The sequence below is a fragment of the Adiantum capillus-veneris genome, chromosome 27 (assembly GCF_014529385.1).
Source record: "Adiantum capillus-veneris isolate H3 chromosome 27, ASM1452938v2, whole genome shotgun sequence".
NCBI classification, from domain to species: domain Eukaryota; kingdom Viridiplantae; phylum Streptophyta; class Polypodiopsida; order Polypodiales; family Pteridaceae; genus Adiantum; species Adiantum capillus-veneris.
The window spans coordinates 13,466,882-13,478,186 of record NC_140957.1 but is presented as its reverse complement, the minus strand read 5'-3'; positions in this window follow the sequence as shown (position 1 = coordinate 13,478,186).

The window sequence follows — 11,305 nt, the reverse complement described above, 5'->3', positions numbered from 1 at the left end:
CAAATATATTTCAGTTCATGTAACTATTTCAGTTCAGTTTCTATCTTCTCCTCCAGTTCTACTGACTGAACTAGCCACTCACCAATAGCTGTAAATTCTAACACTGGAATCAGTTATCTAAAGAGATCATCTCCAATTCCATTTTGGCAATCACGGTGGCTAGAGCTGTTGCTCGTTGACCAGAAAACTCTTCTCCCAGTTTGAGTTTTCGGCTGCAGTGATGGCACCCAAACCCAGCCATGGCTGGAAACCATCCTACCGCGTTGACCCTATCCCTGAGGAGTCAGAAAGAGATTATGATCCTAAGAATGAACAAGTAACTGACATTGAGGCTCAAGAGGAGCACAGTCATGCTGATGAGGCAAAGACTCTCAGCATTCTAGTCAGTCCAGAATAAGAAGGGTTGAAAGGGAAGAACGCAAGGCCAAGAGTTCTCGGACCATACAGGGGGATGAAGGAGCCAAAGGCAATAAAGGAAGTCGCCATAGTTCCATTAGAAAAGCTAGGGAGGAAACAGAAACTGAGACGGAGGCAGAAATAAATTGGGATGCAGACACAAACCATTATAAGAAAGCTTCAAAAAGGAGTCAGGGCCCCAAGGTGAGAAGAGGAAGAAATGATTCTGATAGACATGATTACACATCTTCATTGAAAATTTCTTTTATGGTGTTCAAAGGGGGAAAGAAGGATGACTCGGATGTTCATATCAAGCATCTGAGCAGTATGCTGAGTTGAAAAATATTGATGAAGATGACTGGGGTGAATACTTTCCGCAAACATTAAAGGAGGCAGCAAGGAAATGGTACTACCATTACCCGGCTTGCCAACTCATATCATATAATAAACTGCTTAAATCTTTCCGACTGTAATATTCAGACAACAGAGGAGATGAGGATATACTCTGTGAACGGGATAAGATAAAGCAGAGAAAATTGTCAGTCAGAAGTTATGTTGAGAAAATCAAGGAACTGACTAAACAATTGCAGGAACCACCATCTGAAAAGCGGTTGCGAGCATGGTTTTTGAATGGTTTTCGCAGTAAGAAGCTTAGGGAACAGGAGGTGCCAGCACCAACAAAGAAATTCAATGATTTGGTGCAGCGAGCCCTGAAGCTAGAACAGCAAGCTAAGAAGGAAAAGAGTCATAGGAAGAGGAGGTCCAGTAGTAGCAGTACTTCTACTGAGGATTCTGATTCCAGTAGGGCCTCCAATAGTTCCGAAAGTAGCTCAGATGAAAAGAGCAAAGACAAGCTTAAGAAGGGATCTAGTCTAGGAAGATTGAAGAGATGGCGTGGCAAATTGTTGAAATTAGCCAGACCAGACAACCGGTAAGAAGAGTGGAAACCTGGTGTTCAAAGTGTAAATCTAAAGATCATGTTTCAAATGAATGCCCATAGTGTACTTATTGCAAAGCCTATGGCCATCTATGGAACAACTGTGGTATTCGAATTCATCATTTCAAGAAGAAAAAAGATTTGTCGGTGGTGGCATTTACCAATGTTGAACCAGTAAGAGTGGAAACTACCAGTGCTTCTCAAGAAGAGAAATCAGGTATTAGTGGTACTGGTACAGAGCACGGCAGATACCAAGGGGGTACTAGCCGAGGCCGGGGTCATGCTAATTTCCAGAGTCGAAGCCTAAATTGCTATACTTGTGGTAAGTATGGGCATTTCGTGGCTCAATGTCCAGAAACACCTGTGATGAGTGCGGATACTGAGGCGAAGGTTCCAGACCCAGTTCCTGTACGGACAGTAACACGAAGTAAAGGGTGTGGTGATTGAGGAAATTCCAGAAAACCCAGCAAAACTAGTCACTCCTGAAAGTAGCAAATGGGCTCAACATAGAGAGGTATGGACGGCCAAGGGTAAAGAAAATGTGGTTGATGAATGACAGGAGCAGAGAGAACTAGCGACGAAAATCACAAAGGATTTAGCCAAGAAGCTGCCAGAGCAGCCAGAGAGTTCTGACTCCCGGGTCATTCAAAAGATACCCGCCCAGTTTTCTGAGATAGCACAACCAGATCAGTCAAAGCCTGGAATACCTGAGACCATGTTGGCTGTAGGACAAGGACTGATGGAAGAGTTGGGAACTGATAAAGGAGCTGAAAGCACTAAAATAAAGGAATGGTATTGTGAAGATACTACCAGTTCTTCAAGTTCTGATAACAACTCTGATCATGAGAGAGAGGAAATTCATGTCAAGATTTGTGACAGAATTCAGAAACTCACTGTGGAGTTAGAGGACATTAGAAAAACTTTGCCTGAAGTAGCAAAATTCATCAGACAACGAATGAAGGTTGAGGAGGAGGCCAGATCAGTTGACTTGGTGGCTGTCAGAGATGATGAAGTGCCAGTGATCCAGGTGGATAGTTCAAAAACAGTGGGAACCACTATCGGGCGTCATACTAGATGGAGGAGCAGGGGTAAACATTATGAGGGCACACCTTCAGCAAAGGATGGGAATTACAAACCTGAAACTAGCACCTTTCAAAGTTCGAATGACGGATCATCGAGTGGTGCAGGCAACTGGTATGATAGAGAGTATGCACATAAGAGTGGGCAAAGAAAAGTTCAAAGCTAGTTTCCTAGTACTAGATGTGCAAGGAGCGTATGGGATGCTACTGGGGCGCCCATGGCTTCGAACGGCGACTATGCTAATCAGACTCTGACAATACAAGGGGCCAGTGGGCAGAATCCAGATTTAGACAAATAACACTAGAAGTTGGAGAAAGGAACTGAGACTCAAAGAGCTTTTCCAGAAGTATAAGGTGAAGAAAATTGAGAGAATGCTAGCAGCCATTAATATTTTTCCATTAACAGAGATAGATCTCAATGCAGTTTTACTGAACAAAGATCAAGCTGAAAAACAAAAGAAACAATTTCTAGACCAGTTCACTAAACTGAATTCAGGAGAACGTCCAGTTCAGCTAACTGGAAGGCCAGAATAACCTGTTGATTTCAGCACACCAGTAGAACAAGCACACTCCGGAGGAGCTACTGAAAATCAGAATAGTAGTTCAGAGCTCAGAGGACCGTCTTGGGATTACGCGGAGGAGTCAATCAAGAGAAAGGGCAGAGGGCCTAACTGGTTGCTTCCAAATGATCAGGAGATAGAGGAATGGAATTTGGGGTCCGAGGAAAACCCTAGAATGATCAAGGTCAATAAACATCTGAATCCTAAGATGAAAGAGAAGGCATGACATATGTTCCAGCACTATAAAGATGTGTTTGCATGGAAACATACTGACCTCAAAGGAGTGGATCCAAAGGTATGTCAACATCGAATACCACAGAAACCAGATGCCAGACCAGTACGACTGCAGCGATATCGTATGAATCCAAATTATGCTTAGAAGGTCAAGGAAGAGATTGACAACCTTCTAAAAGCTAGGTTCATTACTGAAGTAGCCAGTAGTGATTGGTTGTTTCCTATTGTGGTTGTGCCCAAGAAGAATGGGAATGTCATAATAATCAATATCTAATTCTCCTAAATGATTTTCTCATATTAAACTGATCATTTAATGTGGGGAAGTGCCAAGGGAGAAAAGGCTAGAATATTGGTTAAGCTAGCAGACCGGCCACAGTAGGGATCCAAAGGAGGGAAAATAGGGATCCAAAGGGGGGGCCATCTGCAAAAGAGCCATGTGCAACAATGGGCTAAAAAGACCCTAAGGTTCAGCCCATTAAGACTTCCAAAATGCTAAGGTTCCAAAATTCAAAGGTTGTGTCCAAAGGTCAACCCTAGGGAAAATTGGATGCTTTGTGTGTGCCCTAAAAGTCTTTGCACATCCCTACATGGGAGGGGGCAAGCCCCAAAGGTAGGGGATGAGAGAGAAATCCACACACACACACACAGGCTCCCTTTACACAAAGGGAATGAGGGACACATGTCAGCTCCCTAGGCCAGATGCCCACAAGGTGTGCCCAATTCCTATTGGAAGACCCTTGAAGTGGACCAATGAGAATTAAGCTAGAGTAAATGTAGTTTAATTAATTTAAAAACATTTAATAAAAGAAACCAATGAGAATTAAGTCTCCTAGAAGACTATTGGACAGTCTCCCAAAGGGTCCAATGAGCATTCAAAAGCCCCATAGCTTGCCTGATTTCTATTGGCCAGGAGACAAAGGGGTCCAATGAGAGTTTAGTTTAATTATTTAATTACCTAAAGCTCTCACAAAAGGGGAAAGGGGGACACATGTCAGAAGGCTATCACTTATGCTGCTTAATACCTATTGGCTTGACTTGGGGAGGTCCAATGAGGCAAAAGCCAGACCAAATTAGCAGCTAGGGCTCGCCCAAGAGAGAGAGGGGGCTGATTTTTTCTTGGCATTGACACACACACACGCACACTTGACCATGTGTGAAGGAAGAATACTCTATCTCCTCCCAAGCTTTAATGGAGAGCTCATCACCTACTCCAAGCTTGTGAGATAGAAGCCTACATCAACACTCTCTTGGCATGTGGATGCAAATCCAACCAAGAGCCAAGCTTCATTGCATGCTCATCTCCTCTACCAAGCTAATTACTAAGCTAAGCTATGCTAATATGAGTGATTATGTGAGGAGATGTACATCTTTCTCGTAAGATACTCCTTCTTCCTCTCAATCTACTCTCATACCCTGCTAGCTCTCACCATCTTCGAAGGTGTGTGAGGTCTTGGGTCTGAGAACGGGGATAATTCAAGTTGTGTTTGATTAAGTGTTTTGCTTGGTGTATGAATCTTCCATCTTCATTGCACTAGCTAGTCTTGAAGGAACACAAAGAATTGTATTGTACAATGTCTCTCTTGATGGGAGAAACCATAATACAAAGCCTTTTGGAGGGGGGACCGGCTCCATGCAAATCCGGTCCTCAACTGTTGTCAATAGCTTAATTTCTCTCTCTTTTGAAAGTATTGTCGATGCTATCTAACTAGGTGTTATGCTTTTTGTTGCTCTCTCCACCCAAGCACTCTTGTAATTCTCATTAGGAATCTATTCTAATGAAATGCCCACTATGTTCATGCTAATTTCCGCTACACATAAGTTATTAGGCCATTAAATGTTACATTGGTATCAGAGCTCAAGGTTTCTCTTTTCTTGCTCAAGAAGGGAGGTCCTCAAGCTAGCTACAAATGGTTGGAATTATTAATTGTCTGTGAGTAAGTAGAATAGGGATTTTTCAGCCTTGCAGTGCGCCTGCCTTTGTGCAGTTAACGGGGCATCACCCGTCGAGAGCTATGGTTTTAATAGTGGAGTCCTACGGGGCTTGCCTACGGCTTAACCACTATTGAGCTATTAGAAGCTTGACAGGAGCCGGTGCTGTTTTGGTGTCGAAAGACCCTCTGTTCTATTCCTTGCAATTAATGGTATTCGAGCCGCGGGTACAGTAGCTTGAGTGCTTTTTCTAAAGGGGTAAAGAGAAGTAGCAACTAGGGCTTGAAGTGCCAAAGTATACCTAAAAAGTTTACACCTAAAAGTTGTTAGAATGGCTGACAATAGTAAAGAGAGTGAAATTAATGTTGATAACTTTGATTTTGCTCATGAGCAAGCTACTAATGATGCTTCAATGCTTGTTAACTATCTTGTTTCTAGGCTTCAACAAGCCATGGGCAATCCATCTCTCCAAAGTGAAGTGCAACGGCAGCTCCGTGCTCACGGGATTCTCCAAGCTCATCACCATGACGAGAGAACACCTAGGAAGCCTCCTTGTGAGACTACCAAAAGAGGTCTCTCTCCGATTCGGGAAGAAGAAGAGAATCCATATGAAGGGCTCAAGAATTTACTTCTTGATGATGCATCTCCTTCCCAAAGGAGAACTCAAGAGCCTCCACCGAAGGAACGAGAAAGAAGCGAGTCTCCCGCCACCTCGGCGGAGATGGCTCCACGAAGACGGCGGGCTAAACGCTCTCCATCTCCACCAAAGCGGAGAAGACCATCGTATTCTTCTCCTCACCACAATTAAAAGAGGGATGATAAAAAGCAAGAGAAGAAAAAGGCGAGAAAGAGGACACCCTCTTCTCCATCTTCTTCATCCTCTTTCTCTTATGAAAGCTATGGTGAAGACGACAAAGATCAAGACAAGAAAAAGGCGAGAAAGAGGTCACCCTCTTCTCCACCTTCTGAAGAAAGTGATGGTGCAACTTTTGAACCATCAAAAAGAAGAGGCCATAGGAAATCCTATGCCGCATGGAAGAGGTCGTCCAAGCTGAAGAAATTCAAAGAGGGAGGGAAGAGCATCTCTTTCCTTATCTATGATGGCACCTTCGGTGCTACGGACAAAGTCTTGGCCTTTATCCAGCAATTTGATGCAGCGTTTGGAGATGAGGGCTTCACGGAGTCCTCTAAGCTACGCCATGTAGCTATGCACTTTCAAAAGTCCGCCAGACAATGGTGGTCTAGCCTACGAGCCAACGGTGAAGCTCCACGAACATGGAAGGCTTTAAGAGCTTCCATTATGAAGCAGTTTTTGGCCACCGATGCCAAAGACAAAGTACTCACCGAATGGCGAAGCTTAAAGCTCTCTCCCAATGAATCCATCCACAAATATGTAGACAAGTTTTGGGACCTACAACTCAAAGCCACTGTCTTCAAAAAGTTGGATTTTGGAGAGCAAAAGCAACAATTTTGTGCGGGCTTAACCGAAGAAATGGCGGAGTATGTCAACTCCCAAAGGCCACGTACCATATCGGCGGTAATACACCATACTATGGTGGCCTCTCGAATCAATTTCCAAACGGGGGGTAAAAGAAATAATAAGCCCCCGGAAAACAAGGGTTCCAATGAGCGTAAGGGGAAGGACAATGTCCAAAAGTCTCCTAAGGGCAATTCCAACAAAGCTAAAGAGAAGGGAGTTTACAAAGGAAAGAATAAACTCTCTCCTGAAGATCTTGAGCGTTATCGTAAGGATAACCGGTGTTTCAAGTGCGGCGAACAAGGGCATGCGTACCGCGCTTGTCCCCAAAAGAACAACCGCCAAGATCCTCCTAGAGCTTCTTTGGTTGAAATCCAAGAGGAGGAGATTCACCAAACTCACCACAAAGGATCTCCTCTATGCCATGCTTGGGGAAAGGTAAGAGAACATGATGTTTTTATTCTCTTTGACCCTGGTTCTACTCACAATTTCATATCTATGGAGTTAGCCACCAAGCTAGGCATACAATCCTACGAGATGGGAGATATCCTAACCGCAGACAGTGCCTTCAAGGGGCAAGAAGCTTCAGTCACTCCCTTAATCGGGAAATTGAGGCTTCATGTCCAAGGCTATGTGGACAAAGAGGACTTCTTTATCTCTCCTCTCAAGCATGAGGATGTAATCCTAGGGGCACCATGGTTTGACCGCCTGGCTGCCGATGTTAAATTTCCTGAAAGGAGAATCTCCTTTAAGTTCAGGGAAAAAGACATGTATATAGATGCTAAGGAGATGGGTAACACCATCCCCATTGTACATACACCAGCTTTCAACAAGTCAATAAAGAGCTCTATTTCCGTGTACATGATTTTTGTTAAAGATTCTCAAAATGAACCTAATGCTTTAGCAAAAGAAAATAAAAGCAACCAAAAGGAATTAGAGTTATCCAATTTTCTCAAGGGGTTTCAAGATGTTTTTATTGACGACATCCCTTGTGAGCTACCTCCTAAACGAGGTAATGATGACCATGCAATTGAACTTCTTCCAGGAAGTTCACCGCCTAACAAACCTCCTTATAGAGTTTCTCAAGCTCAACAAGAGGAGATTATGCGGCAAGTGCATGAGTTAGTTGAGAAGGGCATGGTTAGGCCTAGCTCATCTCCATTTTGCTCACCTGTGCTATTAGTGCAAAAGAAAGACGGCACATATCGTATGTGTGTTGACTATAGAGCACTAAATAGGATCACTATCAAGAATAGGTTTCCCGTTCCACGGGTAGAAGACCTATTTGATAAGCTACAAGGATCGACCTACTTCAGTAGGATTGACCTAAAAAGTGGCTATCATCAAATAAGGATAGTTGATCAAGACATTGTAAAGACCGCATTTCGTACTACATTTGGTCTTTACGAATACATTGTCATGCCTTTTGGCTTGACCAATGCACCAGCCACATTCAACCGCTTGATGGAGAAGCTGTTCAGGCCTCATCGAACCTTCACTGGAGTATTCTTTGATGATATTATCATCTACTCTAATTCATTGGAGGAACACAAGCAACACCTCCAGGTAATATTTCAAGTTTTAAGAGAGAATAAACTTTATGTTAATCGAAAGAAAAGTGAATTTTTCTTGCAAGAGATTCAGTATTTAGGTCACATTATCTCTCAAGATGGCATCCAAATGGATCCATCCAAATTAGAGGTAATAAAAGGATGGCCTAAACCAAGGAATCTTCATGAACTAAGAAGCTTTATAGGTATGTGTGCATACTATAGACGCTTCATAGAAAAGTTCTCACAAATTGCGGGACCATTACATGACCTAACAAAGAAAAGTGTTAGGTATACATGGTCTGCTAAGGAGAACAATGCTTTCGAAAAGCTTAAAGAAAAGCTTATCTCTCAACCTGTGCTTACACTACCGGATCTCTCAAAACCATTTGAGGTCCAATGTGATGCTTGTGGTGATTGCCTTGGGGCTGTTTTGCTCCAAGAAGGGCACGCCATAGGCTATGAGAGTCGAAGGCTCGACCCTGTTGAGCAAGCTCTAGGCATATACGAAAAAGAACTCCTTGCAGTTTTACATGCCTTAGACTCATGGAAGCACTATTTATTGGGGACTCCTTTCATTCTGCGAACAGATCACCAAAGTCTTAAGTACTTCATGACGCAGACCAAGCTCTCCGACAAACAAATGAGGTGGGCAAATTTCCTTTCGCAATTTCATTTTCATATTGCTCACATTGCTGGCAAGCATAATCAAGTAGTCGATGCACTCTCAAGACGACCGAGAGTGAATGCGGTTTCCATAGCAACTCACAATGATCTATCTTCAATGATAGATGAGTATGCTATTGATCCCGATTTTAGAGATGTGATTTCAGCCCTTGCATTAGGGAAGAAAGAAGAACCATTTACTTTACAAGATGGTTATCTTCTCTATGGCAATAAACTATGCGTTACTAACTCACTACGTGAGAAAGTAATGTATGAATCTCATGCTCCCCCATATGCGGGGCATAGAGGGATTCAATCTACCTTAAAGGGAATTGAAACATATTTCTATTGGCCTACCATGAAAGTGAACATACAAGAGTATGTTTCCAAATGTGTGGTATGTCAAAAGACAAAATTTGATAGAGGGAAGCAACCTGGATTGCTTCAACCCTTGCCAATCCCTAATTCACCTTGGGAGAGCATATCCATGGATTTTATCTTTGGATTGCCTAAGTCTATCCATGGGAATACGGGGATATGACGATAGTAGACAGTTCAGTAAACAAGCTCATTTTATACCTGTCAAAAAGACTATCAAAGCCCATCAAATGGCAACCCTCTTCATTTCACAAATTTTCAAGTACCATGGCTTGCCAATGTCCATAGTGTCGGATAGAGATCCTAGAATGACCAGTAATTTCTGGAAGGGTCTCTTTGAGAATTTAGGAACAAGGCTAAACTTCTCTTCGGCCTATCATCCACAAACTGATGGCCAAAGTGAAATAGCTAACCTAACCATTCTCGATCTACTAAAAGCCTATGTAATGGAAGTAGATCAAAGATCCCAATGGGAGAAGTACTTACCCTTAGCAGAGTATGCTTACAATAACACTGTACATACTTCCACAGGAAAAGCACCTTTCGAGGTAATTGAGGGAAGATCAAAAAGTCCCTTGCTACTTAAGGTACATGGGAAGATCTTCGCTGCAGATGAGTATAGCCGAGACCTACAAGAATCTTTCCAAAAGATTAAGGATGCTATCTCTATCTCACAGCAAAGGCAAAAGGCTGCTGCTGACAAGCACAGAAGAGCCCAAGCCTTTAAAGAAAACGATTGGGTCTTGTTAAAGTTTCCCAAGGCTCAATTAAGGCACACGACGGGCAAGAATCCTACGGGCCACCAAAAGTACTATGCTAAACTAGCAAAAAGGTACTATGGTCCCTTCCAGATTCTTAGGCCAATCAATGAGATGGCCTATCAACTTAAGTTGCCCAATCATTGGCTCATACACAATGCTTTTCATGTGAGCCTATTAAAGCCTTACAAAGGAGAGCCACCTCAAGAACCAACTATTGAAGACCCACCGGAGATCGAGGACCAAGAGGAGGTGCTGCAGCCCGAGTCCATTCTCCGACATGAAGACAAGGTATTAAGAGGCGGTAAGACAATCCGACGATATCTTATTAAGTTTAAGAATTATCCTTTCGAAGATGCTAGATGGATGCAAGGCATACAATTAAAGGATAACCTAAACCTTGTCAATGCTTACAATGCTTCCCAAGAGTAAGCAAATGTACAAAATGTTAAAAAAATGAACAAAATTTTTGTTTTATAAGACTCTCTTTTTCTTTATTTGTGCACAAAAATAAAGTAGTATGCATGCTTAGATCAAGTTTGCGGAGACGACGTCTCCCAAACACCAAGTAGAGCTTGTCACTCTACTATGGAAGACTGATAGGACTAATGTGCAGACATGCTTGCGGCAGCCTCAGGCTCGCAAGCGCCAAATGGACTAGTCATCCATTATGGAATGATGTCGTAGGGTAACATAGGGATCCTCTACCCGCTAAGAAAAAGACTCATGAATATGCTTTATCTTCTCTACACCATAGTCGAGGACGACTATGATTTCAAGAGAGAGGTAATGTCATAATAATCAATATCTAATTCTCCTAAATGATTTTCTCATATTAAACTGATCATTTAATGTGGGGAAGTGCCAAGGGAGAAAAAGCTAGAATATTGGTTAAGCTAGCAGACCGGCCACAGTAGGGATCCAAAGGAGGGAAAATAGGGATCCAAAGGGGGGGCCATCTGCAAAAGAGCCATGTGCAACAATGGGCTAAAAAGACCCTAAGGTTCAGCCCATTAAGACTTCCAAAATGCTAAGGTTCCAAAATTCAAAGGTTGTGTCCAAAGGTCAACCCTAGGGAAAATTGAATGCTTTGTGTGTGCCCTAAAAGTCTTTGCACATCCCTACATGGGAGGGGGCAAGCCCCAAAGGTAGGGGATGAGAGAGAAAGCCACACACACACACACAGGCTCCCTTTACACAAAGGGAATGAGGGACACATGTCAGCTCCCTAGGCCAGATGCCCACAAGGTGTGCCCAATTCCTATTGGAAGACCCTTGAAGTGGACCAATGAGAATTAAGTTAGAGTAAATGTAGTTTAATTAATTTAAAAACATTTAATA